At 30.6% G+C, this 11,011-nt stretch overlaps 1 pseudogene; it reads right to left on the reverse strand.

The window, feature by feature from the left end:
• Window positions 1–2,801: 2,801 nt before the first annotated feature.
• Window positions 2,802–10,643, reverse strand: LOC118048922 (BAHD acyltransferase BIA1-like; annotated as a pseudogene).
• Between the last annotated feature and the right edge of the window lie 368 nt (window positions 10,644–11,011).

Consider the following 11,011-nt stretch of genomic DNA (forward strand, 5'->3'; position numbering starts at 1 on the left):
TTTTAATGGAATTAAAATGGGATATTCAATAAAGTCAATGATTTAAATTCTATAGAAAAGATACAAATTTGAGTCTAAATTCTCTTTTCTAATTAATGAATGCATTTTTTATTTAGTAGCGTGGTTATTCAATAAAAACTAAAGACAATCAATAATAAATATTTCCAAAATAAATCAAATGATTTGAAATAGAGAGGAAAAAATATATCTTTTAATAAAGCAATCCTTCCTTTATTCATTGTATTTCTTTTTTTTTTCTTTATTACAAACATGTTTTTTTATCAACAACATTTTTATATATATATAAAAAAAAAAAAACTTATCATAATCTTTGAAAAAAAATTAAAAAAAAATCATGATTCAATAATTTGATCGAAATATATTAAAAATTGAAGAAAATAAATGTGAGAGAAATTATATAAAATTTTACAATAAAAAATAACGAAATAATTTTTTTATTCACATTGCCTATTCATAAGCATTTTTTTAAAAAAGAAATTATGCATATTAGATACATATATAATTATTGAAAAAAATAATTGTTAATATTACCATAAGAGGTCCTATATTATTTAAAAACTATGGCACAATCATATAATTATTTAAATATCATTTTTTAAAAAAATCTTACTAATAAATAAATATAAAAAAAAAAGCAATAAAAAAATAAAGGTCAAATGTCCTTGCGGCTTTAAGAAGGGCCATTCATATTTGCCCACATGAAAAAGCATGTTCATGTTTGGGCCTAGAATGCCAGGGTAGTGAGACTGGGAGGATGATACCTTTTAAATTAAAAAAAAAAAAAATCAAACAAACAATGGGTCGTCTGCAATAGTTTCTAGTTATCAAAGGCTATTATGGTGAAAAATAAAAGATCTATTGAGTTTTGAACCCTAAATCTAATGTTTCAACCCTACTTTTTTTAACAAAAAAACATTTATATCAACCTCTAAAATCATATCTTTATTTATCATAAAAGACATTTTAATCAAACTAAAAACTCAAAATAAAATCAAATTTAATAGAAACAATCTTTATTGAATTCTCATTCATAAAACATCCACAAAATCATAGTTATTTGGTCGCGTTAGAATGGTAAGATCACCAGAATGTATTTATCTCAATCTCTCTCTTTTAGCAACTTTTTCTCTCCTTTTTATTTACAATAGAGAAGATTGAAATGCCTAGAATAAATGAAGCTAGTGTTTTTAATATAAAAGTTATCGGAAAAACCAAAATGGCAAAATATCAAAAACTTTAGGGAATCAAATTAAACTTTTACACGCCTTTTGAATAATGTATGCTGAAAGTAGGTTTTTGTTTTAAATATGTTTAGTTTTCATCCCTTGATTTTTCTCAATTTTTTGTTTTTGAGTACAAAATAAAAATTAAATTTTTTTAAATTTGATCTTTAATTTAATGTCAGGAATATCACGATATCCAATAACACTATAGCATAGGCATAGAAAGTTTTGAAAGATAAAAAGAAAAATCCCATCACTTAGAAACATGACAACATAACTCGTTGAATGATTATATTTGAAAAAAAAAAATAAAAGTTTTAATGACAAAATGTATAGAAAAGATGAATTTAAATTTCATGGACTAGGTAAAGAAAAATAGCTATGAATAGCAAAATGAGGAGTGTAAGCCACACTAGATAAATAAAATAAGTCAAATTCTTTTATTTTTTTTTATAAAATAATTATAATATATTAAGGATGAAATTGATTGTAAAAAAATTATCAAACCCAAACTTCTTATTTCTAGCTTCCGAATTTAAATTAAAATTGTGTGGGAGTTGTCCTAACACAATCTAGTTGACGTGATCAGTCAAATATAACTCGACTAAATGACTAAAAAATAATATTTAAGAATGAAATTTAAAAAAATTTAATAAAATTTGACAGGAAAAAAAAACTATTAACCCGACTTATTTATAGTCTGTATTTTACAATTAACCATACAAAAAATTATCTAGCGTGATTTTATTAATCTTCTTCCAATCTCAAAACAACCGACTATTGTTTTCATATATAAAAAATTACAGTAATAAATAAAAAAAAAAAGAAGAACAAGATTGAAAGGAAAAAAAAAGAGAGAGAGGGTCTGAATTATAAAAAAAAAAGAAAAGAGTAATAATTGAAGCTCAATCAACTTTCCCAAGTGTTTATTTTTTCAGTATAGTAGAGTAATAATTTTATAGAAATTCATTATAATTATATTCTTTTAAAAACATGACAATAAAAAAAATTAAAAAAACTCACCGATTCCATATCCGGCATATGACACCAAATGAACCCAGGTATTTTTACATAAGACTTTGATTGTAGCCTGTTTAGCTCTGCTAGGGTTGAACCTGTATTTCGTGTTGGAAAATAATTTTAAAATTCTTTTTTTTTTATTAAAAATTAAATGCGTATTTGTATTTTTTGAATCGTTTTGATGTGCTGATGTCAAAAATATGAATTTTTAAAAAAAAATAAAAAAAATTATTGACATGTATTCAGCCACGAGAAAAATATTAAAAGAGTAATTACTACCACACTGCCAACCAAGCAAGAATCATTCATATAAAACCATACTTCCATGATTGTAAGACCACACCTACGGTAAACTCAACTCTACCTCTTTTTTATTTATCATATAGGAAAAAGTGCACTTAACAAGGCGTGCATATATTTTGGCCGGTCTCAACAATGTCTTCCAGCTAGCTGTCAACGCTCCACAAGTAGACACCAAGCCACACACAGCCATCCACACACACAATGAAAGTGCTAATTGCATGACGCGCGATTATTACACAGACTGAAAACCACCATAGACGAGGAGAAAATTAACAGAGCCTATTTCGAGATATACTTAAAGAGAAGACATGGGCATGATGAGGTCCAAGGGCACTTGTGATCCAGAGAAGCAGCTTGTCCAAGCAGCTCTCGATCGCCTTCAAAAAAGGCCATGTCTTCTTCGGTTAAAGTCACCCAAGCCTCGACTCCCTCGCCGTCTCTTGTGTCCATAATTGTAGTCACGTTCTTGTTAGCCCCGGCGGGAATGGTCACCCAGGTGGGCTTTCCCCACCCGAAATCAATCCCGTAAAACGGAAACCTTTGCCAGAAATCGACGTGCTTCATAAAAAGTCTACATTACCTTCTGGAGGCATGCTTCCCGCCCCTTGGAAAGATATCACAAACGCCATGAAAGCCTTATCTTCTCCCATTCTCACTAGTTCTCACCAAAATCCCGCAACCCTTTCCTGTAGCTTGACCATCACCAAGCTTTGCAAGTTCTATCTCACACTCCGTAGCACATGAAGCAAAGTAACCACGAGGTTCCAAAAGTGTTTTCAGGGCAAGGGAGGACGCCATTCTCTTGGCTGTAAATTCACGAGATTGTGAGAAATGAATATCTTTAAATGCTCCGAATTCGATCTTGATGCGTTCATTGCCACATTTTACCAAATCAGGGCCTGTCACAGCTTCAACTCTTGTCGCGACATGTCAACGCTTTTCACTCACAGCTTTTCGCCTGGAGAGCAGCAATTCTTGGAGGGCATTTCAAAGACAAGTCTCTTTGTAACGTATTATCATTATCAATTCCGGACAGCTGCAGGCCTTGTAAGCGGTAATCTGCGTGGAATAGGATGATGCGTTGAATAATGGAAAGCCGGTACTACTGATCGTCGACAGACCGGAAAGCCGCGGCTGCTCCCAAGCCTTGATGCAAAGTGGCTGAATAACGGATCAGGGCTGCCTTGGTAGAAAATGCAAAACTCCATCGCCCAACCCATCCCGCAGCAAAGAAAATTTGCTTGAACAAGCACTAGACTACCGTGAGTGCTTCTGCGTGATTCAGTCCTCAAACAGGAACTGAATTTTCTTATCAGTCTCCAACATCAGGCTTTTTGCAAGAAACTTGAGAGAATACAGCTGACTCGTGATTCAACAAACAACAGCTCCAAGATCGTTGCATTCAATCTTGAGACCCACCATCTTTGATCCTGCCGGCGAGTGGGTAGAATCGGGTTAAGGTTTCAGACAGCGATCGCTTTAGCCGCTGAGATTCGTGAGCTACCTTGAGTTGCTGCATAGCCAAATTGGAGTACAAGGGACCAAAGGTTCATAATGACACACAGGGAGCAAGCTTTGATCCAGAAGCTAAGGGTTGAACTTTCTCAAGTGATTTAAGGTTTGGCAGAGCGATGGTTTTATGACTTCTCAGCAACGATCTATACCATTTACCTGATCTAGAGCCACTTGTTTTTCTCCTACAGTTTTCGGTAGAATTGTCACAATATCTGGCTAGCAGCTTTTATCGACTCCCGATCACCTGCTAATCCATGATTTATTGTTAATCTTTCTGCTTCTCTATACTTCTTGTCCATAAACTAATGTTTTGAAGACCCAAGAGAAAAAAAAGGTTAGCGCGATGTAATTTTCATTTTTCCATTGCGGAGCCAGGGAAAAAATCGGACGAGGTGCACAAGGTTTAGCCTCGGCGCGTACAAGGTCACTGTCAATTCACAACAAAGCAAGACCTTAATGTGATGACGAAGACTAAATAATCTAGCCACTGGCTTTATCCATCAATCAATAATTAATCAACACAGGCAATTGGGTTTGATTCAGATGTTCTCAGGAAGTTCTTCTTTATATGAACGATGGCTGTTCAAATGCCAATTCAATACAGCTAGGTTGTCTATAGAATATGATGTGATGGAGTGCTTCAACGTTATTTGTTTTAAATTTACTATTAAAAAATAATTAAAAACCATACCATGTCTTAATCCTTTACCTACAAAACAATTAAAGAAAAAAAACAAGCAGAAGTTTTCGAAAGAATAAATAAACAAAGTATTCATATAACTACAACGCATAGTTTGAACCATGGAGGGTTGGGAAGAAACATGTTTGATGACGGGTGACTCGATTGGAAGCAAATTATAAATAGGTTAAAACTTTGTAAAAATGTTGAGCCAAAAAAACAAATACTAGAAAATGCTAGCTTTCAAGATCCTACATAGACACCTGATTTTTGCGACATTTATATACTTACTTTTAGTTCAGAAAACTAAAATCTTTCTGCAAGATTAGTAGATTAACTCCTTAGATTACATTGGGAAGGTGAAGTGTCTTTTTGTTACTGCCAAAAGAAAAATCTACCATATCAAATAAAGTATGAAAACTTTTGAGAATTTCAAGATTAATAATTTGAAAAAATTACGACTATAGGAAGCCTGGAAGAAATAACTTTTTTTATTCACCAATGGGAGTGTTTTTTTCTTTATTAGAAAAAAAAAATAAAAGAATTTGGATTTTTTCATTGTATCACTCTCCACTTTAGTATTGTCATTTAAAAATAATGCTATGGATTGGTTAGAAAAAAGGCAGCCCTATATATATTTAAAAAAATGGTCCCGATCCACTTTTTTTTTCTTAGATTATTAACTTGGGGTTTTGAGAAGTTCCTTCATTGACCATTTAGTACGGACTGGATATTTTACCTCAAAACTTTATTTTGTTCCCATCTTTGTTTCATGATTAAAAAAAGAGAAAAGATTCATTGGAAAAAAAATAATAACGAATGAGAAGTTATTGTTAACCATGATTTTGATCTGAAAATAGTTATTTTTGCGTTTGCGAATGGGTTCCTTTGGAATAAGATTAAGTTCATTGAAGTATTTTTTTTGACTTTATTCATTCCCAAAAAATAAATCAAGGAATCACAGAAGTTTTTTTTATAATTGAGTGATTTTTGCATTTGACTTGGGTTCTTCCAAATGGCAGTTTTTAAAAGCTTTTATATATTTTAATTGTTTCAAGTGAAAAAAATATAGAAATGGGTTCTTAGGGTTCCAAAAAATATGACCTCGATTTTCCAACCACTATAGTTGGTGGTTTTGAAACTAGGTTTTAATGATTGTCATTGATTTTTTTTTTTTTATAAAAAAAAGAAATACAACATAAGAGTTGGGCTTGGCTTTTAGCGTCTTACTAGGAAGTATGAGCCTCTTTTGTTTTTTGTTTTTATTTTATTTTAAATTGAAACCCTTCTTCTTTTTATGTATTTTAGTTTGTGTTTTTTTTTTAAATTTGATTAAGACCCTCTCTCTTTATTATTTTCTTTTTTTTAAGTTCAAAGACAAGTTTTAAGAATTTGGTATGAGTTTATGATTTTAGGTTATAGGCTGCGGTGGTTAACCCATTAACCCAGTTATCTAGCTAAAATATTTTTCGTCCAAGTATTATTTTTTTTTCTTATAAAGCAAAATGTTTGGTCGATGTTGTTTTAATTTGTTCTCTGACCCAAAAAATTCAATAATTCAATGTTAAATTGGTGATTCTTAAATGAAATAGTAATAAATGAGGGAAATTATTGTGATTTGTGATGAACATCCCCCAATAAATTAACTTAAATTTTAGATGGTATAATAATAAATTGGTACGTGAAATATTCAACCTAATAGCGAATTCGGTGTAAATCTTCGATCGGGTAAAATTAATTATTTAAGAAAAATCTTTTAAAATTGGGTTGGTGGGTTTTTAGTGGTTTGGTGGGTGGTCTACTAGTAAATTCTAAATAACAATAATGTATGATTTTACATGCAAATAAATATTGGTTGTAGTATAAGCTCCATGTACAATCATGGTATCGATATTTAGATATTTGGATATAGACTATGATACAAATATAGTCTGTTGTTTGGATTAAAAATTAATAAGATTGATAGTATCATAGTATGATGTTTGCGAATATATACTATAAATACAAATATAACCTATCATTTGCATTAGAGGAATAAGGTGATTGATGAGTATGTCATAGTTGAATGCTGGATATAGCTCAAAATAGTTCATGAAAATATCCCTATGATAGGGAATTAATATAAATAAATTAGCTTTTACAAAAATTAGAAAGACAATATATTTACAATTCATGCTTTGCTAGCAGCTGAGAAAACAGTTAAATGTGTGGAAATCAATGAAAATGCAATAGTGAAATTATATAAGGAAAATTGATTAGATCACAACGAGAGGATATGATGAGTTGAAAAAATTAAATAAACCATTATTAGTAAAATTTTAATATTGATTATTTTAAATAAGGTCGTAACAATTGATTTAACTTGTGATATCGAATTGTCCATCTCCATACTTAAGGAGAATTTTCATGTGATATTTTAATACGTTATTAAATAGGGCATTAAAAAAAAATAGAAGATGGAAAAATTATTTGAATGTATTATAAATAGGCATAAGGAATATATTAAAATATAACACAATTGAATATGCCATAATTGGGCATAAGAAAAAATACTAAGATGGAAACAATAGTCGAAATTATGCCATAAATGGGCATTGAGAAATATTCGAGTTTGAAAAAATAAATAGAACTTTGCATAAATCGATACTAGAAATTTTTAAGTTGCAAAGAAATATTTGAATTAATGTACCGTAAATGGGATCTAAAAAAAATATCCGAGATGAAAAATATATTTCAATAAGTTAGAAAGTCATAAAGTATATAAGTTAGTATATATATATATAAAGTGAAGTTGAAAAATATATTAAATGAGTTCATGAAATATAATGATAAATAAGGAGTAATTAAGAAAAATAATAATATTTCTTAATTTCCAACTTGATATTTAGTTATAAAAAAAAATAGCATTCAATAATTTGATATTTATTGGAATATAAAAGCCAAAATTTTATTAAACAAGTACTTTAAATTTTTAATCCTCTATCATAATTTTTACTTCTTCTAAAAAAAACACTTTGAACAATGATTTACAGATTTTTTTACATAAAAAAAAAATATATATTAACAATATCTAAATGGTGTGGGGGAATCACTGTTCCCCCACACCTAAATCACTTGGATTACAACAGTAATCCCACAGGTGCTTTCCTTTTTTTTTTTTTTTTTGTTTTGCATTTTTGTTCATTTCTTTTTTCAACTTTCCCTCTTCTTCTTTTTTTTCATTTTTTTTCTCTTTTTTTTTTTTTGAAATCGCCTTTCCTTTTTTTTTTTCACAACTTTGCTTTTTCTTTTTTTCCATGTAATTTTCTTTTAAAATGTTTTTCCTGTTTAATTTTTTGGGATTTTTTTTTAAAAACTTTTTTTAAATATTGAACTTGCGGTTAAAATTCTGCTTTATAATTTATTTTCCTTTAAAATATTGTTGGACTTGTTACGGAGTGTTTTTTTCAATTAGTTTTTCTATTTTATTTTTTTATTTTTCAAATTATATTTGTTAAATTTTTTTATATTGAGCTTGATTATATTTATTTTGTATTTTTTTCTTTTAAACATTGTTGATTGCTACAGTGGTTTCTCTGATGGTTTTTTTTGTTTTTGTTTTTATTTCTCCAAAATTATCTTTTTTTATTTTATTTTTTTAATTAGGAGCTGATTAAAAATTACAGTTACAATATATGAGGAAAGTACTATAACTTTTCCTTGCCAAATTACTGTGGATTGCTAAAATGTTTTTTCTTATGTGGTTTTTTCTGTTTTCTTATGTTTTTTTTTCTAAAATTGTCTTTGTCAATTTTATTCTTTAAATATTAAGCTGTTTAATAATTGCAAATTACAAATAAATACAAGTTTTTCCTCACAAAAACACTATGGATTGATACAATTTTTTCCTTACATGGTTTTTTTCCAGTTTCTTTTTGTGTTTTGCTTTTTGTTTATAATATTTTTTTTTAAATTATCTTCGTCGATTTTTTTTTTTTAATATCGAGTTGAGGTTAGAATTTAACTTTGTAATAAAGCTTAATCATGTGGGGGAAAACACTGTAGATTTCCTCACAAAACATTGTTGAAAATTACTATTAAAAGTCATTTATAAATAATGTTAAATCATGTGGGGAAGCACTGTAGCTTTCATTACAAAATATCGTGAATTGCTACAGTGTTTCCAACATGATTTTTTTTCCTTTTTTTGTGTTTTCTTTAATATTTTTTTTTCTAAAATTATCTTTGTTGATTAATATTTTTTTAATATTGAGCCGATTAAGAATTTAGCTTTTATAATTTTTTTTTAAAACACTGTGAAATTATTGCAGTGTTTTTCCATATGATTTTTTTATTATTTTTTCCAAAATTATCTTTGTTTATTTTTTAAAAAATATTAAGTTGGTTAAGAATTATAATTAATATAATAAAGTTAAATCATATAGGGAAAGCGTTATAGTTTTTCTTACAAAACAATAAGGATTGCTACATATTTATCTAAATGGTTTTTTATTTTATTTATTGGGGATAAAGCACTGTAGTTTTCCTCATAAAATATTTATCAATTGCTACAATGTTTTTTCTTATAGGTTTTTTTCCTTCCAAATTATCTTTGTTGGTTTTTTTAATATTAAGTTGGTAGAAAATTTAGCTTGTAATTTTATTTCTTTTTATTAACAGAAAGCTAAATCATGTGGCGAAAGCAATGTATCTTTCCTCCCAAAACATTATGGATTGCTACAAATCATTTTTGTTCAGTCTCTAAGTTTTGATCACCAACACAATTTTTTTTTCCCGTCATGAAATATTAGCTCCATCATATCTTTAGTTTCTATTACTTATCTAGCGTTGGTTCACAATTATAACACTATTAAATATATTTATTTTATAGCCCGCCGGCAGCGCCATGTGGGCATGTATCTCGTGTTATATATATATATATGATCCGACAAAGCGTGAGACAGCCGACCTATCTTTGCCACTACTTGACTATTTGTTTAGGGCTTCAAGCCTCAAGGTTTTGATGTATATTATTGTTTTGGAGGAGCACGCACATTCTACAAATGTCTTCTCCCTTTACACAATTAAATTGAGGTGCACTTAAAAATCGCGGATATTCATCACCCATGGCTAGCTCTCCAAACTCTTCAGCAGACCTCCAAATTGCTAACGAAGCACCATCCCCTTGGATTATACTCACATAGTTCTTATCAAATTCTTCGAGCTCTTTTCTTATTCGGCTGACCAAGCCCTGCAGTTCTAACTGATCATCACCATCCTCCATGGATGCTCCGTTAATATTCCAAGCAGTTACCGGCATAGTTTTCCGGTAATGGTGGGCGCAAACCTTTTGAGCATTTTCAAGCTGAGAGACAGCGTAGACTTTCTTGAAACCCCAAGTTTGACTTTGATGCAGTCATTGCACATTTCGAAATAATTGCTGATGCAGATTCCACCCCCGTTGTCTCTGGCACGCTTGTTCCGGCGGCTTTAGCCTTGAGAGCAGTGATCTTCGAAGCATCAAACAAGAACCTTTTTGTGAGATATATTCTCGTTGCATCAGTTGCACTGGAAGAACTGTGACTGGCATATCCATTTGTGGGAAAAAGCACCCATGAATAACGTTGATGCCACTTCTCTTGAGCTGAGAGCAATGGCGGCCCAGCACTCGATGAATGTTGCTAACGTTGATGCATCTGCAATCTTGTGTGGAAGGCACGCCACAATTGCCAAGCCAATAAACTGGCTTGGACAACTAATTGACTACCTATGGCTGCTTCCTTGGATTCTATAGCTGCAGGCAGGAATTGTTTTAACATTTCTGTATCAGGGTTTTTGAGAATGTCAGAGAGGATACATTTGACTCGACCATCAATAAATTCAGCCCCATGGTCATCACTCATCACATTCGATGGAAAGAATCGTCTTTTGAGGCATGATTTGTCTGCGAGTGGGTAAAAAAGAATGACAGAGAGGTCTTCAGTAGCAGCGACCTTTCAGTGGCTTTGGCAAAGGTGATCACCAGGAATTCATGGCTAAAAGAAAAGCAATAGAGGATGGTTTGATAGTTTCTCACTGCATGATCTCACCTCTCATTGCAAGAGACATCGTGTTCCTGCTGTTTTTGAGACAAACACTGCCTTGCAAGGATAATTAAATATAGTTTTTCAAGAATTAATGGGCTAGGAACAAATATATAGTTGAACATAATTGCTAGCCCTAGGTGCATAAAAACGAACCCAGGAATCTCTCTACGAAGATCAATCGGAGA

The sequence above is a fragment of the Populus alba genome, chromosome 10 (assembly GCF_005239225.2).
Source record: "Populus alba chromosome 10, ASM523922v2, whole genome shotgun sequence".
NCBI lineage: Eukaryota > Viridiplantae > Streptophyta > Magnoliopsida > Malpighiales > Salicaceae > Populus > Populus alba.